Source organism: Homalodisca vitripennis, chromosome 5 (assembly GCF_021130785.1).
Source record: "Homalodisca vitripennis isolate AUS2020 chromosome 5, UT_GWSS_2.1, whole genome shotgun sequence".
Taxonomy (NCBI): domain Eukaryota; kingdom Metazoa; phylum Arthropoda; class Insecta; order Hemiptera; family Cicadellidae; genus Homalodisca; species Homalodisca vitripennis.
The window spans coordinates 145,464,686-145,491,356 of NC_060211.1; the positions used below are offsets into that span (position 1 = coordinate 145,464,686).

The 26,671-nt window shown below is 31.0% G+C and overlaps 1 protein-coding gene across 3 annotated transcripts in view; it reads right to left on the bottom strand.

The window, feature by feature from the left end:
• The window catches only part of LOC124362983 (pyrokinin-1 receptor-like), a 93,749-nt gene extending 67,286 nt beyond the window's left edge, over positions 1-26,463 (bottom strand). For 2 of the 3 annotated variants that reach the window (XM_046817911.1, XM_046817909.1), the window contains exon 1: positions 26,160-26,440. The gene's annotated coding sequence lies outside the window, so the exon portion shown is untranslated. Of the gene's footprint in view, positions 1-26,159 lie in introns of all 3 variants that reach the window. The other variant, XM_046817910.1, reaches the window with a different exon arrangement.
• Between the last annotated feature and the right edge of the window lie 208 nt (positions 26,464-26,671).

Below are 26,671 nucleotides of genomic sequence, written 5' to 3' on the forward strand. Positions count from 1 at the left end.
CTGACCCCAAGTTTTTAGTTTAACTTTTACGTCTATAAATATTTCAAATCACAACGTATTGTTTTTAATGTAAGTGGCAATATCGTCACATACCAAAAATACAATTCTTTAGTTCATTAAATTTTATGTTTTAACTGTAAGAGGGTGAAACTTTTATTAAATAACTAGTCATATAAAAAAATTATTTTCTTACATATTGAAATTACTTGACAATTTATTTTTACAAATAGCAACTATTTTAAAGTGCCACGATAGCTTTAACCTTGAACAATTTATTTAGGGTGACAGGAAAACTAATTTCTAAATAAATACACGTTTCCCAAGGGATTGGAATTCCAAGGGTTAGGACAACCAATAAAAAAAAATTCTTATCCGCATTTATATAAACCCACAATCGACAAATCAGTAAATACAGCCATGACACTATGGTCTAGGACAAAATATAGGGCTTCGCCTTTACCCCCTCCCTCTTCCTTACAATTGCCTTCCTGTCCCCGCTTGTTTCGAATGACACAACTGCGGTGCCCAAAGAAAGAGCCAAACCATCGATTTTCGTCATAGTTTCCCCTTTCAACCGTAGTTGGTATGAAGTGTGATTGTGTTTCTCGTACTTGGTGGCTTTGGCTTTGAATTTGCATACTGTGCAGTGACAACGGCCGGACTAGTACTCCAAGCAGCATTTAATATGATTGACTCTTCTCCACCCCTTCTTTATTTCTTTCTGGTCCTTTATTTTTTGTATGTATTAATACCTCTCCCACCAGGCGGAGACGATAGATCCCATTTCCCGAAAACGTTGTTTTTATACTTTATGTACCATAAAACGATGTCAAATGCCTGAAATCCTGTTAACCTGTCCAAATATTCAACAGTAAATAACAAACTTTGAAAAAAGAAAATTACGTTGATTACAAAAAGTTACATCAAATTACTCAAACTAGTTCAATAATTATGGAAATTATGGTAACTAGCCATAGTGATTAAGGTAAACAATCATACTAACGTAGATAAGATTACTCGACGCAAGTCATAATGTGTTGAAAGTCCGTTTACTGACAGCTTAAATAGGCCTGCTTCAAGATCTTAGGAAATGTTTTGTAAAAAGGTTTTCTTATTTCTAGAGGTTTTTGGGAGATTCAAGTTCTCTAGAACCACCTTCTATCCCTTCACCCCCCGCAAGCGAGCGAGCAAAAAAACAGCACCCTGCGCCATTCGGTCTGATAGTTTCCCGTATATTTAAGAGTTATCGGCCCGATAGGAAGCTAACTGCCCTAAAGATCCTTCTGGACTCAATGAATTCTGGCCTCCTGAAACTCCCGGCTTTTTGTACTGTCGGCCCATGAGAGTCCCTAAGTATCCTCGACCTACTTGAAGCTGTCCGGTCTCCAGTAACTTATTGACTATCACGTTTTCTGTATATCTACAGTTGTAGTAAATAGTGCAGCTTAAATTGACACTAAACAAAAGCTCATTGGTTTTCAATTTAATCCAGTACAACTAAGAGTAAAAGTCTTAAATCTCTAGAAAGTCCTGGAATTGTTGTAAAGAATAATTCCATTCCTATGTCTTTACCAGCCCTCCTCCCCCTTTCAGGTCTAAAAGTAAATAATAAACATTCTTTAGTTAACAATCGGCCCATACAGTTATATATATATATATATATATAATATATATATATATATATATATATATATATATCCAGATATACTATATATATATAATCTATGTGGCGCGTGTGTGTGTTTTATATAATTTTTATTAATTAAACAATGCATCATAGACCTTACTGCACACTACTTTTATGTTATCAACTCTTTCAGTGATTTTGTTTGCGTACTATTTTTTTTACTTATCGTAATGCATATATTTTCCAGACGAAACTGACAGGATGTTTAAACCATAAATGTAATATGTTAAGATATACAAATTCAAAATATGTGTCTTCTAAAGTTTGGATTGTTTAGATACCCTGAGCTGTAATGCACAAAAATTTAATTTTCTAGAAATTCAATACCAGTTTATTGAAACTTATTATGATTATCTATCATATCATAATGGTTTCCTAATTATTAAAAACATATATTGAATTACCTATTTTGAATATTTAAAAGTATTGATACAAAATCAATTAATCACACGAAGATTTACTACGCAAGATAACGTTTTTTTATCATGGTCCATCTGTAAATGTGATTGAATTAGTCACTACTTTTTACCCAAAGCAATATACAGTTACTAAAAAAATTAATATAAAATTTTTAAAATGAATGAAAAATTTAATTGTTGAAAACCCATATTATGAAGCACACCTCGTTGTGTAATATATATTTTTTTACCAAAATACAAAACAATAATACGAGTACCCTTGTAAATTATTTATTGTATTCTACTTGTTTTACGTTCCTGGATTTTATTAAAATAATCTCATCCCTTCACACGTGATGGAAGCATCTTTTAAATCCAATTAAGTCGTTGATATTAAAGGATTAGTTTTTATCACTTAATCAGTGCAACTCCTAATGTTTTGCCTGCATAAAAGTGCCATGAAAGAAAGAGTTATAAATTTCAAAGTATAAACACATAATGAACATCAGAGTATATACCCTCATAAACCGTTTATAGATGCTCTTTTGACACCAAGGTCACAAGTAGTTATATGGAACTGAAGTTTTCTCCGAAAAGAAGCTTAAAACCATTTAATTCTGGGTAAGCAAGATATTCAATGCATTAACATTACTGTTTTGGTAAATTACGCTGACCAAAGATTAGTCTTTGTTGCCTCGGCTGATGATATTATGTGATAGTCCCCAACACTAGAAATATTTGATTGTTTAATAAATCCCCAAAATGAATAACGAGTAATGGAAAGTGAATCCGTATATAATTATTGATGATGTGAAATGTACGGCAATATTTAAAAATGCGCTTTGAGCTGTCCATTGTCTGACTATGTGTCTTTTTGCAAGGCACATTCAATTTAAGGAAAGCCAAATGGTGGTATTTCCTAATTATCAGTGGGATATAAGTTCTTTGGCATAACTTTATGGTGGTATGAGTGAAGTTTTGTATAGTCAAGTGTAACTACCTATTACATGCAATAAAGGTGATCAGTTTCATATGTCATAGTTTTGAGTCTTAACCGTTGCCATCCAGATACTATACACGTAAAAACTAATTCTGTAACTATAAAACATTGCAACCCCCTTTGACCTGTTTGACTGAATGTAATAACACATTTTTTTTTTTTTTGTTTTTAATAATCTCCACAATTCCATCTGCTCTGGTTTTAGCACTTGAGACATAGTTTTCAACTACATGGATAAGAATTATTTCTGAAGACCACTCAACAGCTTTGCTAATCACCCTCAGTAGTTATCTGAAAAAATAAAAATATCGGAATCGAATTATCCTGATTCATTGATCATAAACAATTTCTGAGTAACTAATTTTTAAAGGGAACAAAACACATTTATGGTCAAATTGACTGTGCCAAAGTAAAGTTATTTTGAACAGTGCACCTTATGTGTTTGACATTAACAAAACAAGACAGGGGGGAGTGCGGTTTTAAAGAGGCAAAACGCCAATGTGGACTCCTTGCGCAAGGGTGGCAATAGGTCACCCTCATAAACACCGTTGATGTCCGAAGTTCTTTTACAGCGTACTATTATAATTCTGTATACTCAAGTTAGTTTGTATTTACTTTACTTAAAGAAAAAATTTAATTTTGTTTTTTTTTATTTTCCTTGATTAAGTGTAGTTAGTTTTCTTTTTCAACAACAAAACAGCTCAAACAGTCCTTAGAGAAGATTGCTATGATAGTTAACGAATTTAATCTTTACACCATAGTTTAACAAATTATTAAACATTCAAGTTATTACACAAGAAACATTAAACTCTGTTTCATTATTTACATTGTATAGAAGGATATTAATGGAATTGTTTTGTCCGTGGGTAATAATTATTAAACAAAACATTAATACCTAATTATTTTGAAATATGTAATTGCTTGGACAATGGAGTAGCTTGAAACGGAACATAACAGTGGACGTATAAAAATATCTTTTTGTGTTTTACCTAAATTTAATCTTAGATTTACAAAAGTAATGCCAACAAACGAATTGTGTTTAACAAAAACGGCGAAAGAAGTAAATGGCCCTGATATTAGATGTATCTATAAGCTATATAGCTTGAATATTATCCTTACATGCAACAAACACTCCTAAATATTATTATATTCCTCAAGTAAAAAACTTTTTCTTAAATCGAACATCTAGCTTGGCAGAACAATGTCCATGGAATTGACACATACAAAGTTGTAATAAAATTAACTGTAACCTGCTACAGAAAAAAATTAAAATATGTAATATATTAATACTAATAAAATAAAAATTACAAAATAATATACTGACCTGTTTAGATTTAAAAAATTATAGATTGCAAATGGTGCTAGAAAGTAGTTCGCATATTAAAATATTTTTACCCTTTGGTTTTTATAAGAATGTAAACATTATGCCATTGCCTTTTGACTCAGTTTTTAATGACAGTTCTGTTTTATGGTGGTTTTTTATAGATAATCATTCAATACTACCTAGATGTATATTGTCGACTTATTGTTTTTAGTGGATAATAACACTCTCGTTGATGTGACTCTCTTAAAACTGGTGTGGGTTAAATGACAGGACAAAAGTTATCAGATTCTACATTTATTAATTATGACACTATTCATTTTTGGGTAGTAACTTTTACGAGACCATTAGGGAAGTCTGCGGGAAATAACGTGTACTTCAAAATCTCAACTGAACCCTTGTTTTCAAATTCACAAGTTGGTTTATTAGGTTCAGCACAGACATCTAAGGGTTTTTATAAACCCTTAATTCATTGCCTTTTATAAAATAAAATAAATAACTAGAGCTGAAATAAATTATTAGAAATATATCCATACGTTTAATAATATTTTCTTTTCAGATTTTCTTTTATAAGAATCTAATTTTTAGGTAATACAGAAGAATATAACGTAATAAATGCAGTAATGAGTAAGAATTTTGAAGTCAAATTTACAATGAAACTCTCGAAAAGAAGCTTGGTGTTTGCATATATGAAAGTTACATAAATAAGTGCACATCTCTTTTAAATAAAACTGTATGAAATTTCCTTGGATCAATATCCCTTTAAAACATTTTATGAAGTTGTATTTCATTTTTTCTGTTATGTTTTGAGTTATTCCATTAAGAATTTCATTAAGTTTGTTTCATTATGTAAAATAATAACTATATTAAGCTACACGAGAAGACCTTAAGACGTGCTAGAATGTACAATAGTATTATATCAACATAACAATTAAAATAATTATGGGGACTCACAAAGATACCTATTGAACCTAAGGATAGCCCTCGTTTCATGAGGAGAGGATTATGCATTCTTAAATCGTTTCTGAGTGCACTTAGTATTTCCATTCTTGAATAAGGATAATTTTAAAGGATCGATGATTTCAAGATATATACCATCATAATATTTCTACAAAAATATAACAAGCTTTAATCGATCAACAATTTTATAAACCAAAAAGGTCACATATCAGTTAAACCGTTTAGTGGCAATCCATCGCCGTACTTTCTACTTTTTAAAGCTTTTATGTATTATGTTATGACGGTTTTTGACACCTAAAAAGAACGTTAATTGTTTTTCCATCACAACAACGTATTGCTAAACTTTTGTAAACTTTTTAACTGTAGAAGAATGTGCCTCACCTTCTACAATTATGATTAACTGGTGGTCAGATTTCAAAATATTCATTCCGTAATTTAGTTAATGTCTTTTAATGAAAAACCTGTGAATAGTTACTCAATAAAACACAATCACAACCCCAATATCACCACGCCATTGCGAACATTGCCTTGACAAAACGTCAACATCGATAACAGACTGACCCCCAATAACATCAGCAACAAGTATAGTTAACCACTCTGCCCATTGCCTCCCACACAAACACATGCAGATGTGGATAATCGTCAACACTCGCACCAAGATTTATGGGTACACACTCACTTGCCAGGGACCCGTGCTAGTTAAACTCACTGCCCTTCCTCGCCACACAAACACCACATTCAGAGCGGATAATGTGCAACACTCGCTCCAAGATTTATGTACACTCTCACTGACAGGGACCCGTGGCTAGTAAACTCACTGCCTTCCTCCCACACAAACTCCGTGCAGAGTGGATATCGGGCAAATACTCGCTACAGATTATGACACACTCTCCCTTGACAGGACCCGTGCAGAATTCCAGCTGCCGAGAACCATCACCCAAGGCCACTTCTTTATAAAACACTTCGTTCTTTAAATAGAGGAAAACTGCATCAATAAATCAGTCCCGGTGGAGCAAGTACTTATTATATATAATATATATATATATAATATATAATATAAATATATAGTATATAATATATATATATTTCCATCGACCTTTCGCCGTTTTGTGTGTTTGAATATTTACTAATCCGATAAACTTTATCCCTAATAAGTGGAGGTAAATCCTCCTCCATACGAATATACGGAATGCTGAATAGTCAGGGAAACGGGTTACATGTCTTTATTAACTTGTAAAAGTACAAAACATTAAAACTTTTTTTTGATACTATAAGTACTTCCACCACTCAATAGTTTTATTCAATAGCTCTTTTAAGGAGTCGTAGAAATTTTTAGACGCAAGCATAGGTTTTATGTGTACAAAATCATTTTAAATGCTACTCAGCTTGAAGTAAGTTTGCAGATCTTCGCCGGCACGTAAAGAGCTAGCTCCGTTACAAAATAGTCCCTAAGAATTACAGTAAGCAGCAAAAGAAAGTCGACACGACGAAGCTCAAAACGTCGCCTACTATCTTTGATCTCTGCAGAAGAATACGACTACAGATTCCAGGAATAAACTCCTTAGCGGTGAGATACCGAGAGGCGCAATAAAAAGAGGTTTTACTTGAGCTAAACTCAAATTAAATTGCAAACATCATTAATTAGAAAAGCAAGGTTGCATAAAATTGTACTTATAGATTTCTATTAAGGTAATGGATTGACTTTAAAAAGTTAATTATAAAATTTGAATTTTCTATGATTAAACTATTCCGTTGTACTATGCAACTGTAGACACAATATAATTAATTTGAATACAATCCTGCTGTGCTTGCATTATAAACTATCATAAGGTGTTTTCGAATGATAGTTACTCAGAGTTTTGGTTTTTGTATTTAGTATGTAATGTTTAGTTATATTAACAGTCTCCAGAATCCTATAGCTACCAATATCCTGTAAACATACATCTATAGACTGGAGAACAGAGCAAAACGTATCTCGAAATCTCTACAGCCAGTACATAAAATAATGGGGGAACATGAGAATATATGCAAAAGTGTATCCAGCATTAACAATTATGAAATCTAAAATCATAACTTTAACGAGAAAAAATAATTTCTCACTGAGTTTTTAATTAACAATCAAAACGGAGTTTAAATTATTCAACAAAGCTGCTAATTTCGATAGTAAGTAATTAATCTGACCTGAGCATAAATTTTAAATCGGTATTGTAACTACGCGTATGAAAATTTATTACCCATATTGTATTACAATTAAAGCATCTGATAATTTGTGTCGACAGACAATTAATTACCCCATATAATTAATTCAAATTAGTTTTTAAATTGTTTGTAATGAAACTGCGTAATTTACTGAGCTTTATTACAAAGTCTATAACTCAAGCAGCTGGCAAAATGTCTCTCCTGTCAGGTTTGCAAGAGGCTTCATTTTTTTCAGTTTACACTGAGTTTTAATTATTATCAAGTCCCTCTTAAAAACCCTAAATATGTAAGCAAACAGCACAATATTTTCGAAAACAACAACGCCAGCTAAATGGCTAAAATTGTGAATGAATCATCATATCTACATTAACAAGATAACTTTTCGGTAAACGTGTGTATGTCCAACCATGTGATTTGGTTGGCTGAGCGTTATGAAGCCTACTAGTCCCGGAATATCTAATGTATAACTTCACATATGAGATTTTCTAAGGCGTTCAAACTCACAGAACCTAGAATAGTTTCGTCGCTCTTAAATCTGCCTGTCTGTGTACGTGAAAATTGAAGATCATAAATTAAGGCTTTGCATTTGAATTTTGTATCTGACGAACATTTTAGTTTCTACATAGCCAATCTTGAGTTCGATGGCCTTCGTTTTAACATCAAGAAGACTTAAGCTACACTTCTTTTTGCTTCACTTCTATGTAGATTAATTTCAAGACAATGAACCAAAAAATAGTCCTTTTTGTGGAACATGGATCAACATTACCTTATTTGTCACCAAAAATACTCACCTAAACTGCTTATTTTATGTTTATTTTTAATTAGGGTTTGAGTTATATTATAATATACCACCCGTGTTTCACTACGTCTAACAATTCAAAAGTAGAAAAAAATTTGGGAATATAAATGCCCTTAATAGTCTCTAAATCCTAAACTTGGTTTCAATAATTTCTTTGTATTTTCATTCAGATTGAACGCCTTGTAATAGATTTAGGTTCGCGTAAATTATTTCTAGACTCATAATAACCCCTTACAAACAGTAATCTAACGTTCTTCAATAAAGCATCGACTGCTTTAAAACAATGAAAAGACCACAGAGAGGCCATTCTAACGATTTATTCCAAGAAAAAAAACCTTCTCTGCTGAAGTACATTGTTTTCATTCATCCTTAAGTAAAAGTAATTTAAAGCTATAGAACTGTCCCAAAGATTTTCAGTTTTATTAAATTTTATATATTATCCTATTACAATTTCTTACGATTGGCAATTATATTTTAAAAATGTTTTTAATTTGTAATAATTATAGTCGAACACACAATTTTTATAACCAAATGTAATTGACAAGTACGTTAATAAAAATTTAAAAAAGCCAAAAAGATCAAAAATGATTCTTTACATTATTAAAAATTTTATTTAATCACGTGGCAGTAAATCTCTATACAATTTCACATGTATCATGGTTTGTTATATATCAGATGATAATTAGTTTTAGAGTAATATTCATTTTTCAAATACATTTTCCTATATCTAACTAAACATTCACTTCTACTGCAACATAGGGAGAAAGGCACTTCCTGAATCCCTTTAAATAAGAAAAAATTATCAGCGGAGAGTAGGTTGGAGAGATTGCAGCATAAATTAATCTAAATTACTGTAACTAGCTTTACGAAGTTAATATACTTCTCACTGAGCTTTTTAATTAACTTTTCAAAACAGATATTGAATGCTTCCAACAAACCTGCTTAATTGATATAATGGCATATATGATTTGATCCCGAGTATTAAACTAAAACGTTATTTCAGTAATGAGTATTAAAAATTGAATCCGTTACAGTTCAAACGAGTTAATTCTGTTTAACTTTTTTTGATATATTATAGTGGCACATTTAACACTCGTAATTACAAATTTAAATTTCTATAAAGACAGAACTCCCTAATTTAATAAGCGTTAATGATGATTTTTCTCAAGTTTGGAGATAAAATCTTTCTTTCTTTAGATTGTACTGATAGCAGGTTTTGTCAATGATGAATTATTCTTAATTTAGAGACACATTGAGTTGACCTTCAACGAATAATTATTGGTTTTCATGATGTCAACAAAGAATATTCAGTTAATGACTTAAATTTTATATGTAACATTAGGTCACCATGGCCCAAAATAAAGTCTGATAATGACGTATGTCCAACAATGGGATTTGGCTGAGCATTAGAAACTTTACCGAATGATATTTTTAATAAACCTACATTTGAACGAGTCACTGCAAGAAATATCATTTAAACTTGGAACTATTTAATTAAATATTACGGTACTACGTCTCTCATGAGTTTTCCCATAGTCTTACATTAATTTTCCCCCTAAATTATACAAAACATTGTTTCACTTTTTGTAATAAGATTGGCATGCTCCACGTAGACAAATTGAACTATGTACTTGAATTTTGTATGGAAATTTATTTACTCATAAAATGCAATTTTGTTGATTGTGATATGATACACGCCTTATCTAGTAGATAACACTTCATTACGTATTTTGAGGATCCTGTTACGTAGTGATTTGTTTGCTTGTACTTCTGTCCGTATTTCATTTAAACACAATAAATAAGGCAGTACCTATTTCAGAACACGGACCCAGGTCACCTTATATGGCCAAGAACATCATAATCACTCTGGCCTACCTATAATTGTATTAATACATGAGTTAAGATGTATAAAAAATAGTCAATATAATTAAAACGTATATATATACGTATATATATATTTATACTTTACACAAAAAATAATATAGTTAAAAAGGGTCCAGCCTTTAAAAAAGTTCAGCTTCCACGATAACACGCACAAAAATGATACATATGGTATATGTATATAAATTTTACAATAATTTACAAAAAGGGTTTAATTTGACTTTCCCAATTTTTAATTAAATGTACACCCTTAACTGTAATGTTCAGCATTAAAATCCTGCACTAATATCAAAAATCGTAAATTATCATTGTGAGACAAATTTCAGCTATAATTGCAGTAATTAAAATCGTCAAAATTATATCCACTTTACAAGATAAATTATACTTCTCACTGAGTTTTTAATTAACTGTCAAAACAGCACAGACTTTAATTCATTTCACAAAAACCTTCCAATTGAGATAATCAATATTAAATCTGATCCTGAATAATAAATCCGTAATTAATTCTCCACAATAGGTTGAACATATAATCCATATCATATTACAATTTCATCCGCTGAATATGTTTATAATTTTGGGTAGTTAGTTGAGCTTATTTATGATGGTGAGAATTTACATTCCTATTAGTGTATAGATGGACAACGAATACCGCTGACATCTTAAAATGCTAAATATAAAATGTAATTTTTGCACTTTACGATTATTAGACGTGGCTCATGTCATTGTTTTGTGTCATAGAGATTAATTGCCATTTTTAAGCCTTGCAATGATCATCTATTTTTTGTAATACGTAACTAACAACATGAAGAAATGAACCTTAATTTAATCTGCTATTTTACATAATAATATTTACAGGAATTCCAAAAGAGAGTATATTTCAATATTAGTGAAAGGACCTAAAAAACTCACACGTATTTAGGCTTACTAGCAAATTTTGCATAGGCGTTGTAGCAAACATAATTATAAATAAACAACTATACATTACAGTACCAGTGAATCAGCATTTCTATTAAACTGATACTCATAATTGGATAATGAAGATATTAAGAACGTTGTGGCACGACCAACAATGATTGGATTTTTTAAGTCGTATCTTTATATGTAAGCATTTGACTAGGATGCGTGCAAAAACGAATGTGAACAAGGAAATTTAACCAAGGTGATCAACCAATTGAACATTACTCGTTTAAAAATTAACTTAAAAACGAAGTATTAAACAACTTTTATCAAAGAAAAATTAGGTTACATTTCAGCTAATTTGTCGCACTGAAATTTTGAAAAATAATTTTAAATAGTAAAAACCACCGATCAATTGTTACCGTAGTGGATATTTTAATAAATAATAACGAAATGAAATATTCAGATCAGTGATTCGGAACAAACGTTTTTCAACATGTAAATACAAAGATTTTAATAATAATCTATTCAAAAATTTTAATTTATTAATTGTTTACAAGGTAAGATGATTAATTAATAGGAAATAATATATCATAGAGTATAATAAATTTTTTTGGTTTATTTTAATTGCTAACCATTTATATAAATAATTTTAATAATGAAATCACTTAATTTTTTGATTACATTATGGGATTTTTAGATATCCACAATTCCGTTAAAATGTGGAAAGAATTTAACAGTCATCAGCTATTTCTTTAATACCCATATTATTTATTTATATATTATTTATATGATGACGTTAATTTTCAGAGTAATAAACTTGTGATAGATTAGTTTTTGATATAGTCAATAATATTTAATGTTGTTTCAATCAGTTCAGTAACGAATAATTGATGTATGGATTTCTATTACAAATTTAACTAAATCGATGTATAAAAAAATTTCTACTATCGAGTAAATGGAATACAAATAAAGAAAAGATGTGTGTACAAGTTTTACTTAATAAGTTAATCTGAAATTAAGTGTCATATTTTCATATCCACCTTATAAATTTTGCAGTTTTAATATGGCATTGGTTAGATACCTGTAATTACAGTGAAAGAATTAAATCACCGAGGCAATAATCTATGAATTTGAGGAAAATAATATGAAGAAATGATAACTACAGGAGGAGAAAGTTAGTTACAATAATCTTGAATGTAAAATTTTTTCAACATACTTTTATAAATTTACTGCAGTATCCGCTATTTGAAAATAAAAATAAAATACATACACATAAGTTTAAAACAATAGTTTAATAATACTACTAGACATGGAGATATTTTAAATTTGTTCTTTTTATAAAGACCACATGTAAATATTATACCATCCAAGTCCAGCAATGGTTAATGCTTCAGAGAAAGAGTTCAGAATAAGAAACATTTATCACTATCAAAAAGTTTTATCCGCAGAATATCCCAGACAGCCAGCCACAAGCGCCGCGACGCCCCCTGAATCCGTGGGAACCACATAACTCCCCCCGGACCCGGTCACACCAGGCGTGCGTATCTGCTAACTATCAGTGCTACAATTCTGGTTAGCCAACATGTTTTAAGTTTACTTTTACGCTTCATTACATCTAATCACAACGTATTGTTTGTGATAAGTTGCATTCACACACGAACACTTATTATTTATCTACATCGAATTTTATGTTTTATCTGTATAATGGTGAAACGTTTTAAAAATATTTATCGTGTTATGAAAATCAAATTTCTTTAATGCTTGAATATAATGCTGAAGAAAATGCCATTATCAAATAAATATAAGTTCAATAATTATCAGTGCATTATTAAAACAAAATTTTATTTTATACAAACTGTTCATTTTTGAACTTGTCAAAATAGTCTTTAATCTTGAAACAATAATAATACAGTAGTTACAAAATTTTATACATCAAATTTAACTTTAAAATTTGATAATATCAGTTAACATTATGGAAGTTAGGTTACCAGTCAAGATTTTAATAAACTCCTATACTAAGGTAAATAAGGTACTCCGTGCAAAATCATATGTTTTTAGAGTGGCCTATTCACTGAGAGGCTTAATAGTCCCGCTTCAAGACCTTTGGAAAGGTCATGATAAAGGTTCTCTATTCTTGTGGAATCTGGGAGATCAGATCCCTCAAACTGCGATTAGTAAAACCTCCTCACAACCTTCGCACTTTTCGGTTCCCTGCTATTTAAGAGGTTTAACCAGCGTAAATAGATACCTTGTTCAAGACATTATAGGTCAAAGATCTCCTGGCCTTTCAGACACTTAATGGAGATCACGGTATTCTAGTAGAACTAATGTTGCAGTAAATAATGCAGGTAGACTAAACACAAATCGTGCTATTATATTTATTCCAACAAAAATCCCAGTACCCTTTGGACGTCCATGCACATCGTATTCAAGTCGTCCCTAGGATTGTTGTATAGAAATAATTCTATCCTAGTTTTTACCTCTCCCCCTCTTTCAGGATCCAAAGTACTCATACACATTTCTTTAGTTAACACTCAGCAATATTTATAAACAATTATGGATTGAAATTAGTGATTCCAAGTCGTCCAACTGTCTTATTGGTGAGGAAGGACACACCTTTTTAGCTTACAGACGGCTGAACACTAATTTGTGTGTATAAAAAACAAAACATATTGTAATAAAAAAACTTTCTTTAAATAATTAGGAAAGTTGGTATTATTATATGGAACAATGATATTGCCTGTCAGGCTGCACTCAGTTTTGGCCCTAAAGGCAGTGTTAAGCCATACATTTAATTCCCTTGAATGTTATAACAGAATTTTGGTTTCTCGCAAGAACATCTAGAATACGTCTACAAACAGTATAATACCAAATACATAGACTATGGATATTAAACCTAGGAAAATGATATTGCCTCTCAGGCTGCGCTCAGTTGGTGCCCTAAAGTACAGTGTTTATTTTAAGCCACATTTAAATCCCTGAAATGTTTATAGACAAATTTGGTTTCAATCGGCCCAAGACATCTAGAATACGTCAAAAACAGTAATACTAACCAAAATACAATAACTATGGATAAGAAAGCCTAGGAAAATGATATATGCCTCTCCGGCTGCGCTCAGTTGGCCCTAAAAGGCCTGTATTTAAGCCAACATTTAATACCCTTGAATGTTTATAACAATTTTGGTTTTTCATCGCAAGACATCTAGAATACGTCTAAAAACATAATAACAAAAATACATAACTATGGTCTATGAAACCTAGGAAAATAAATTGCCTCTACAGGCTGCGCTCCGGCCCCCCCGCCCGCCCCCCGATCAGTTGGCCATAAAGGATGTGTTAAGCCAACATTAAAATTCCCTTGAATGTTATAACAATTTTGGTTTCATCGCAAGACATCAGAATACGTCTAAAAACAGTTAAACCAAAAGCACATAACAATGAGATATGAAACCTACGTCAACCTTTTAGATTAATTTTTTAATAAATATTTTTGTGTAATAAATATTGTGGGTATACATAGTCAAAACAAATATCATAAAATAATCAATATCTATCCTTCTAGTATAATTTTTAAGCAAAATTTTTTAAAGTTGATAGTATTTTTAAAATCTTTGACAAAGTTTACTATTTTGGTAATAGTTTTTAAGTTAACAACAATCTTAGAATTTCTGATCATTTGAGTCCTTTGAATATATTTTTATGTATAATAAATACTTACCTCAGTGAGTAAATAAAGTCCTAGTAGTCACAAATATATAACATGACAAAATAAGTTATATTTTGTAACAAATTTTATTAATCTAGAATGTATTTCAAATCTACATGATAAACCAGGAGATAGTATGGTTTCTTATATGATATTATCGCTTTTTTAATCTTTTGGCTTCACAGGAACAAATTCAGTCATGGCCATCGGAATTATTCCCCGGTAAAATCGAGCCAACTGTGACTTCCGGTACCTCCTAACACCTCGCAGACCCGCCGTTTATATGGAAATGTGGGCAGCACATTCCATATTCTAACGACGGTGGACACTCTATCTGCAAGTCAATCGGGCCCTGATGAATAAATTACTTACTATTCATAGAAGGAAATTCTTTTTCATTTAAAACAAATTTATGGAGAATCAGTTACTACTAACGTATCTGACAAACTTTTAAAAAGGCGTTTATGAGTTTCCAATGTTACTGAAAATATTTAATTTGTCACACGGATTCAATAAAAATTAATAATAGAGAATACATAATATACACCATACTATATACTTAACTAATTGTGTTTAGTTCGAATTAACGCTAAATGTTAAGTCTAGACTACGTTAGGTAACAAGCTTCACTATGTTTAGATATATCGGATTTATCTCACAACATCTTGATCGATATGGTTCTTATAACTTTGTTTCTAAAACGTAACCTTCATAAACATATTGCCAACAAATTACTAAAAGCTAACTTTTAATTCATTCTAGTACATATCCCTGGAGCCTAAAACCCTTTTGAAGAACATTATTGATTGATTAAGGTCCTTTATTATGGCAGCCGAAGTTAGAACCATATAGGTCCTTTCTTACACTTTAATCCTGGAAATAGGATGTATTTTTGACGTTAACACTGCCCCAATGCATCCACTGAAATGGACTTAAATTCTTGGTTATATAGGCACAACTTAGTATGTTTCAACCTCAAATCTATATCTAAAATCGTTAACAATATAAGTTCACAATCAGTAAAACACTCCCAACGACAACAATATTCCATTAGTCGGAAATAAAAATTGTATTCAAACTTAAAGTCTATGGCTCTATTTTTTTCGTGAGTTTATAATCTTACACGCCATACACAATTTACCCAACTCGTTTTTAACTAAGTAGAAACTAAATTTACGCCTAGAGTTCAGTTATACAAATCGATAATATATCCCCCTTGATTAATGGGTTTCACTAACGCTCAGAAGAATCCGCATGTATTACCACTATTTTAAGCCAATATTGCCTATATAAAAGTAAATATTCATGTAAAATACCAATCTGTGTCTCCATAAGATATGCTAGACATCCTAAAGGAAGTCGCCGTTTGCAGATATAAAATTTAAATGAAAAAATATCTTTAGTTTTGAGGTGCGCCCGAGTAGCGCGTTTATTACTGTTTCAACCCTCTCTACCACTAACCTGACTCCACAGAAGCCTAGAAATTAAGCTCATATACAACTTTCAGGTCCCTATGGCTCACTTTGTTAAATTTATGTGAGAGGAAACATATACACAGGCAGTTAAGACAGACATACGCAAAACTTTTATTAGCCCACTAAGTTGTAGGTGATTTTTATATATTTTTCGGAATTTTATGTTCGCTAATACCCTCGAGGAAAACCCAGAGTTGGCCTATACAGACAGATATAGTAGCAGTATAACCCACTCACGTGTCGCTTAACCAACCTCGTGAAATGTCACTTGTACATTTCAAGTCTATAAGTAATTTTTTAACTATTACATATAGTACAACAAGACAACCAAAAAAAAATTTGACATACCCCGCAAACAAAAAATGAGTCAATCTGCTGAGGACACGCTTCAACGTCACTCCATTTGAATCCATTGGGTTGGACATGAACATCAAAGAATCATATACTTGTCTATGTTAAAATGAAGTTTTCACCAAAGTTTAAGGCTACAGGTGAAATAAATTTCTTGAGATATTTTTGCCATTATATAACATTGCAAGTTTTGTTAGTTAGACACTGATAGTCTAAATAATGAAAAGTTAACACCACAGGTAGCAGTCACCATAAAATGATCGTCTGCAGTTGCAATAATAAGACTATAATCGTAATTCACGTGTTAAATAGTATTATGTGTATACTGAGTTTGTAAAAATTGTTATTTTACTAGAATATCGTTTCTTACATAATTAATTCTAAAAGCAATCTCGTTGTCGTTAGATATAGAATAGAAGACAGACAGACAGATACAAGTTAATCTTTTCCAACCCGATGTGGAGACTTTACTAAATTTTACCCAAAATATTTCCATAACGGGGTCTGGATTAGAACAGATAAATAAGATATTGTATTAGTTACACAATAATAACCCTAAATCCGCAAAATAACAATCACGGAAGCTATCGAATCGTCAGATTAATTATATAATTAGATGAAAATCCAATTCATCTGATTAATTTGCTAACCCTGTTATGTGAATCGTCCTCTATTGTCCCCAGATAACATACTCATCGGCTATTTCTATGTATACCCAACATATTTACTTTAGCAACAAATACATCGATTATGAGCATAGGTCAGTAAGTTTCAGTATAAAAGACAATGCCTATGACATAAAAAACTTGTTAAGGTATGGACTAAGATTTTATTATAAACCCTAATATTAAAAGTAATTTTTACTACTCACATAAGTAAATCATACTTGGAATTTTTTCATCACAATATTGTATGATGGTAACCAATTTAGGTAAAATTTAATAAGCATTAGCCAAACAGCCTAATGCACTTGGAGAACTCGATTTGTAGGTAACCCAACCATTAAGGACTGGGGTTGTGCGCGTGCGAAGAGCTTCTGGTCGGCGATAGTCTGTAATCCAGGGACTACGATCCAGTGGACAGACTAAATGAAAATACACAAACCCCATAATTGGATTATTTTTGAAAAGATTATTGGTTTAGTTTCATAATTTCTCGTAATTATATGTTAGGTAATGTGGCATTTCTTGAGATATTTTGCACGTAATACATTGAAAAAGTTTTGTTAATTACACAAGGATATTCTAAATAATAAAAGTCAACACACAGTCACCCCATAAAATGATCAATGCGTTGCTATAATAAGACTATTAGATCGTATGTCACATGTTAAATTGTATTATGTGTATATTCAGTTTGTTAAATCTATGTTATTTAATAGTTTATCGGTGCCTTCGTAATTACTCCTAAGAAAATTCGTGTGTGGATATGTATAGATAGACAGACAGACAGGACAGTATACAAAGTTAATCTTTCCAACCCGAGTGGTAGCTTGAAATATATTTTAACCAGATAAATATTTCTATACGGGTCTGGTTAGAACAGTCAATAGTTATTGTTTTTAGTTACACAATAATAATTATACTTCCTTAAATATCTATCACGGAAGCTCTAGTTCGTCTGTTTAATTATAATTAGATGAAATCCAATTCAACTGATAATTGTAACCTGTTATTTGGAACGTCACTATGTTGTCAGTTTCACACGCATCGGCCTATTTTCTATTTTACCAAAATTATTTCTTTAGCATCAATTTACATCCAATTATTGATCAGGCAACAAAGTCAATAAGTTTGGTTATAAAAGTCAATGCTATGAAAAAGTCGTGTCAATTTATTGGACTGATGATTTTATTATATTCTAAATATTAAAAGTCATTTTTACTACTATATAAGGAATTCATACTGGAATCTCTTACTTCATTTTTGTTTGAGATTACCAATTTGTAAATTTAGTAAGCATAAGCCTAACAGCCTAAAGCTATCGAGTAAATCGTTTGTTATGGGTAACCCAAACCATTAGGACTGGGTGTGTGCGATGCGAGAAACTTCTGGGTCGGCGAGAGTCTGTAATCCTTAAGGGACTTACAATCCCAATCGACAGAGTTTAGTAAACACACAAGCGCGGTAATTGGATTGTTTTTGAAAAGCTTATTGGTTTTAGTTCAGTAGTTTCTCGTGATTAGTCTGTTTAGGTATTTCTTTTAACCCTTTTTGACCCAAATAAAAATGGGTTAACCTTTCCACTAAAATAAAAAAATGATTACATACCAGTATTACATACCCTTGAAATTCAAAAATAAAACATCTCAAATATTAAGAAATTGCATTATAAACTAATTCAAAGAGCGACAAAACCTTGATAAAATGTTAAATGCTAATTAATTAAAAACGAAAACTTGTATAGTAACAAAATAAAAATATCCTGGTTAAATTTAGGTGTTAACAAATTTGACTGCTTTTCCCGCATTACCTTACGAAAAATCTATCGATACTTCTGTTAGTCTAACCAATAATTTCAACTGCATTTTAAAACAAAATTAATAAAATATAAAATTGTTCATAAATTTAAAATAATTTCCAAAAAAACAAAAAACAATACGGTATGGCCAGAAGAAGGACAAAAACGATTTCTGGAAATAAATACCTGTCTGCCCACAGACTAAGCATGTTTAAGTCGCCTCGTACTCTGTGATAGAAAGTGAATTTGAGGTTGGCCATTTTCCGCATCTTTAAGTCTTGTAAAATTCAAAATGCGTCAGAAATCTTCTCACTTGTTTATTACAGCCTCATTTGTTTCTCAGTAAATAATAATAATGTTTAAAAGATGTTAAAAAAGACATTTTGTTAACTTCCGGTCTACAGGATGCATTTTTGTGTCACTCCACGCTATTTTACGCACGATGTTTATCTGTAAGTCATGCTAGGGGCCAAACTACTAATGAAGCCCATTTTTATTTATTTTGAGGAAATAATAATAAGTTTTTCTACCATAATAAGGAAACAACCACTATGTGTGGAGCTGTAGAACATTTTTACAATTAAAACTATGTTATCTCGTATGTTCAGAACCACGGATATCCATAATGCAATATGGATTTAACAGTACATTAACCAATCTCGTCATCCTATGGTTGCATTGTTTTATTCAAATATGGCAGAACAGAACTGCTCTTAAATATCAGATTGGGTTTTACTCTTTTATTTTCCCCGATTTTCCTTTTAAAAGTGTAATAAAAATCTAAAAATTGTTTTTTCAGATCATGGTTTAATATTAAACTATATGTAAGAATATTTTAGTGCCTTACGTTTTATGTTTGAGGTCCAGATTATGTACTTTTTTACATCCAATGTCTTAGCTCCTTGGAGGAGAGAAAATAATGACGATTGGGTGATTATTATCTTTGGAAAATTTGTCTGTCAATATTTTTAGACATATATAAAACAGTTTGCCGCTACTTCAACACATTCTTCTTGTTCGGTAGGTTTACTGTTTTTACTATTTTATATTATCTTTATTAGTAACATGACTAAAAATAACAAATATGACATTTTAGTAGTTATTGCACTGATAACATATCGATACTTTAAATATTCTCGTGGTTTTTATTAATAGAATACAACATAAAATTCCAAGTTTGCAGCTAATAGTGATTTGTGAAATTTTTTGTAAGTATGCGAAATATTTGAGTTTATAAGTTTAAATTTTATTGTTGGAAAATTAATAAATCCATAAGTATAAAACTCTTCTCTCATTTTGTGGGTAGACAAAAGTTATATTATGTAGAGTAACTTCAAAATGTGGTATAAATAGCAATTTTTATTGAAATATAAAATGAAGAGTATTAATTCTCATTGACTGAGGCAGACGTCCAAGATTGTGCTATTGACGAGACTTATGCCGATTACTTGGTATAGACGAGCAGTAAATATGTCAAAACTTATTTTTACAATTGGAAATAGGTTCAAGAAATCTAGAAGGTCAACCCATCAACCTGGTTCTACTTTCAGACTTGGCTGAAGTAAGAACTGGAGTTTTATAGCGAAGAGAAATATCCTCGTTAAATTTAAGTGTTAACAAAATTTACTGCTTTTCCCTCGTCAATTTTACAACAAAAATCATTATTTTATCATGTTGGCCTAACTAATAACTTCAATTGTTTATGAAAAGGATAATTAACAAAATAGAAACCTTTTTCATAAATTAAAAAAAGTGCAAACAAAGAACAATGTGGTATAGCCATAAGTAAAACGGGATCGAATTCTGAAGATCTATACACGACTATCGACAGTCAGCGTGTAGTCCCGTCGTAGTATAGTTGCGACGCAGTCTGTGGTAGAAATTGAAAGTGAGGCTGCCCATTTCTCGTCCCTTCAAGACATGTGAAGGTAAAAATGGGCGGAGATCTTATCAGTGTTTATAACATCCATTTGGTTCAGTAGAGAATAATGACGTTTAAAAGGTGTTTACAAGGGAAACTGTTGTGCTGGGTTTTACAGGATGTACGAGTCTCGTATGTTTGTGTCACTTAACGCTATTTTACGCACAGCGTTTATCTACGTCCAAGGCTAGGGGCAAAACTAGTTATGTACACTAATTTTATTGATTTGAGTAGATAATAATAAGTATTGTGACCATGAATAATCTAGCAAGTATTATAAGTTGAACTGATAAAAGTATTTTGACAATATACTCTATATTATCACGTGTCCTCAGAGCCACGGGACGAGAGTATTGATTTAATTCACTTTAGCCACTACTGTATTTTATACTATAGTTCCATTGTTTTGTTCAACTCTGGTCCGATCTTTGTACATGAAAAACAATAGTGGTATTATTTATTTACTATAAAAGCCAGAATGGCTTTTAAGTATTAGATTGAGTTTTACTGATATTTTTTCCGGATGTTTCTTTTAGAACTATAAAAATAATCGAAACAATAATTTTTGGTTGATCATAATTCACTATTATACTATATATGTAACAATAATACAATGGCTTACGTTTCAATAAGGCCAAATTTATTTGTTTTGTGAATTCCTGCGATATTATTTCCTGGTAAGTGGAAAACAGTGACGAGTGGGTGAATTTCACTTACAAATTCTTTAAAAAGATCAAATACTTGAGGACTGTAATTGCAATCGGGCTAATCGCTATTTTCCTCGCCAGTTATCGTTACTTCAAAGAATGTTAGCAATAATTCCCAACATATATAATATTTAAATTGTAATATTAAAAAAAAATATATTAATGCTTTTTAGAATTAAAATTGTATATGCTTTTAAGATTTTCAGACAAGGAATACATTCATTTCTTCAATCCTAAGTAATTATAAATATTTGAACCATTAACAAAGCTTCAAATAAGCATTCTCTTTTAGAAGTCTCTAGTACAAAATTAAATTTTTTTTATTATTGCCCAAAAATTTAACCTTGTAAACTTGAAATTGTTCAGTATACTTTCTTGTATACTGTTCCCTTGTTTTTTCCTTCTAGATTAATCGAATTCTGAAATTCCCAATAGTAAAAATATTGCCTTTAAATTGTTATTGCAATGGTAAGATATCGATAATTTTTAACAAGCTCGTTTTTTAATAATAGAACTGTGAATTGTGTGATATTTAGTGTTAAGTATGTGAAATATTTGAGTCTATAATTATACATTTTATCTTTGGAAAATTAATAAATCTACAAAGGTAAACTCTTCATTCATTTGGTAAACGAACGATAATACTTTGTTGCAATACAAAATGAGTTTTCCTATAGCAACTTTAAAATGAGCGATTAAGAGCATTTTTGATTAAAATACAAAATTAACAATACAATCTCTGCATTAACCGCAGCAGACGTCTATGGATGTAATAAATGATGAGACTAATAGCATCTGAGTACAGGCCACTGCCGTACGGTTAATCGGTAGAGACTAGCAGTGAATATATCGAAACCTATTGTTAAAATTATTGTCAATGAATACAAGAAATGTGCAAATCAAATCATCAATCTGGTTCTAGTATTAAAGCAAAGAAAATTATCCTAAGAAACTTTTAGTGTTGTAAGAGAACAAACACTTTTAAGACCACCAGAATCAATAAAATTATTTGAGATAATTAACATAATGTTTTTGGGATGGGGGATAGTTGTCTTTAAAGTGAATAATTACAGAGTGACAATTTATTTACGCGCGAGCTAAGCCGATTGTAGGAAATGCCATCAAGTCCCGTAATAAAAAATTCTAGAAGAGTTATTGTACGATACTTTTCATTAAGATGAAAAAAAGCAATGGAAACCTTTTATAATATTATACCACATTATGTAAGCCTAATTCATTGTAGTATTAAAATCCGGTGTTTGAATCTGTGACGGAAAAAGAAATAACTGAATGAATTTACCAATTAATTGTCCTATTAAACAAAATTGACTGTTTTTCTCATCATTTTACACAATAATAATTAGTGCTCCTGTCGAACAATCCAAGATTTCAAATTATTTATACACGGAAATAGATGTTTATATAAGAAAAGTAATGTTTGGGAGAGGTAAAATCAGCTGAGTTAGCTAAAAGGGAAACGAGGACAGTCGCAGATTTCAGCTATATTGGAAATTAATCCATTACCGTACAGTGTGATAGCAAGAGTTTTACCCAACTTGAATCTTTTAGTAAGAAAAGTATTATATAAAATAAACATCACAACAGTTAAACGTTTTCTACATAAGCTTTACAAATTATATACAACATGTATAAAAAAATAAAAATACAAGATAGAAGGTTCTTAATTCTCAGAGAATGTTTGTATAAAATTTGCAATATTTATTTGACTTATGGTAAAACAATTTCTCGGCAAATAGTTACTTTTTATATAAAAACGATATGTTTTTGTAACTGTCTGATGGCTTCAAAGCTACATTTTTAGTTTTATGTTATAAATGAGTAATTGGTCTTTACTATTTACAATTAAAAAGTAAAGTTAGATTTCAAAACTGAACTGAAGTACTATACTGAAATTCTACTAATACTATGCCAGATTACTTTGTGTTGAATTTTCGTTAGCAGAACAGCTGTGTAATGGTTGAGCATTCTAAAAGACTTTTTAGAATAGATAATAAAACAAGTTCGTAGTATAACGAGAAACGATAAATGTTGTGATTAAAATTAGCTAAAAAATTCTTAGGAGTGAATTTACTTTTCCCTGTATACAATTATAATAAATATTGCGTTTGAATAAAACATAACTATTGAATTGTATATATGTGAAAATATAAACTTTTAAGATATATATTTATTTAAAGTAATCTAATTTGTCAACTAAAAATGGGTCTTCAGAAAGATGTCGAAATATTTTTAAAATTTACTTGTGTAAGCAACGTCTCGTGGCGGTGTGAACAAGGAAAACTTAGGTGGTACTCAAAACCTGCTTCAATATGTGTTGAACCTGACACTAGTGTTAGTTTAACATTCGGGTTTTAAAAGGATTCGTCCATGTGTTTGTTTGTTGTACGCTCGAGGTAAGTGCTTAGAAATCTGACGGTACTTTAGTTTTGATTAAATTTTGTGTAGATATAACCTGCGCATATTCAAACAATTTAAAAAATTATATTTAAAATCTTTCGTGTAAAAGTGTCTAACACTTGCATTATAAATATTGGCATACAATTTGCACTGAATTTGAGTCATGAACTTACAAATTTCAACTCATGTTTAAACCAAAGTATGGAATACATTAAATACTCAGTACTTTGTATGGAATTCACTGGTTAAAATACAATTAATTACGATAGGAACTAAAGACTAACCTTGACTTTGATAAAATATAGCATTTACACTGTGACATTACAGCAGTTTACTATTTTAATTTCTAGTTTTCTAAGTATTTTTGTTAAGATAAACCTCATGAAACAATTTAAATTATCACTTTACTACGTGTATTCCATTACACGCTTAGAATCCCCTCCCCCTTTATGGTAATTATACGTTATAATTAAATAACTTTAAATTTTAGGTATAAATTTTGGTGTAATATTAATAACATTGTATTTTGTAATATTAAATATTAGTTTTTAATATGTTATGTTACTTTTTGTAACTAGATATATATATATATTTATATATATATATATATATATACTCAGTAGTTAAAATATTATAAAAATCATCAAAATTAGAATAATATATCAAACCGTTCTGAAAAAGGCAAAGGCGGTATATTCACAGGTTTGTTGCATCACACAAAATCTCGTTTCACCTTCCGTGTGGGTTTCTGGTTAGACTGGTTCATTCTTAATACTGCTGTGAAACTGTTGTTGCAAGGTTCTCTTCAAAGCCAGTATAATCACCATGCTTCAATAACACAGGCTATATAAGATTGCTGCCAAAGCCGTTTTGTTAAAACCCGCTTTGATTCTGGGCAACAGGTTTGCCATTGACACTGTAGCGGGTCTATGTTGTTTTATTTAATGAACCCATTTTAAAGCAGACATGCCGTATTTGTCAAAGCTACATAATAATGTACTGAGAATTTTAGTGATATTGCCAAAAACGAGCATTTCTGGTTATTAATTTTTCACCAAATCTTTTACAAATTGTAAAGCAATTTTGACACGTCTATAGTAACGCGTTGTGAAAGGAAAAAGTGGTAGTAAGAGGTGACGCGTTTTGTTTGTTAAATATGCTAATTAATCAGTTTATTCTAATTATGCATCCCGTGATGATTCATTGTATTTTCCGTAAGGGCCCCTTAATTATACGTCATCATATTGTAATGGCAACCTAAAGCGGCAATATGTTATCCTTCTTGTCATAATGTATCGTTCTATTTCATACCACACTTCATAATGTGACAAAGACAGTTCACATTAAATCATAATGTTACTATTTTAGAAACGACTACTTTTATACCATATCAGAATATTAATCGTAGCGTTTCTGTATGTGATATATTTATTAATATAACTAATAAGAGTATTTTTTTAAGTAAAGAATTTCATATGAGATTTTTTTTATTTTCATACATTATACTTTTTTGTGTCTAATAATTGAAGAAATTATTTAGAGGTGTCCTTTTGAATAACAGTGAGCATTGCGTCTTGAAGCAATAGTGACCTTAGAAAATAAATAATGATTACATATTATGTAATTTCAGAGTAGTTATTATCAGAGCAATACTATCTTATATATTTATCAGGATTCAATTCAGTTATAGTTAAGAAAAGATGGTTTTAAAAGTATTAAAATACATTATATTTTTAAATAAAGTTTAACCGTAGTTCTTAAATTTGATGTTTTTTCTTATTTTAATTCTGAGTATTTTAGATTGTTGATTTCTTTTTCAATAACAATGCACATTATTAAGTGATGAATATTCATTAATTGTGGTTAGCTGATTTTACACTATGAAAAGAAACTTTGATGAATGTATAAATGCACTTGAAAATGTTCTCGAAAAATATATTAGCCTATAATGTTATGAAATCGAGTCCACAGCTCACCTTGTGTTCGCAGTACAAAGTACTCCATGCCACAAAAATATGGAAGGAACTTTATTACAGAACGCATAGTTTCTTGACGCCAGCCAGGAAACTTTAGAACAACTTTATGCGGCGTTATCACTGAAGAAACTACCCACTGAATATTTAAGGTGGATGCTTGGAAGGTTTTTACACACAAAAGAGTCCCTATCGCATCTGTAGTTAATGGAAGGACCAGATACCGAAGTCGAGCTTTACGAAAGCACGGAGAGTCACCGACACGAGATGTGCTTGCAGGAGCAGCGGCGCCGGCACTGAGGAGAAGGCGCCACGGCGAGCTGCGCATGCGCGTGGGACGCGAGTCGTTCACACTCATCAATTAGTCCCTCTTGAGCGGTCATCTGCCGGTGGTGATTAGCGAGCGATAATGGCTTGGTTGGTGATAATTAACTTCGGCCATTTGATAACTGAAACAAGGTAGAGCTCTTTCTTTTAAATGTAATTGGCCCTTAAAACTGTAAGATACGGCTTGA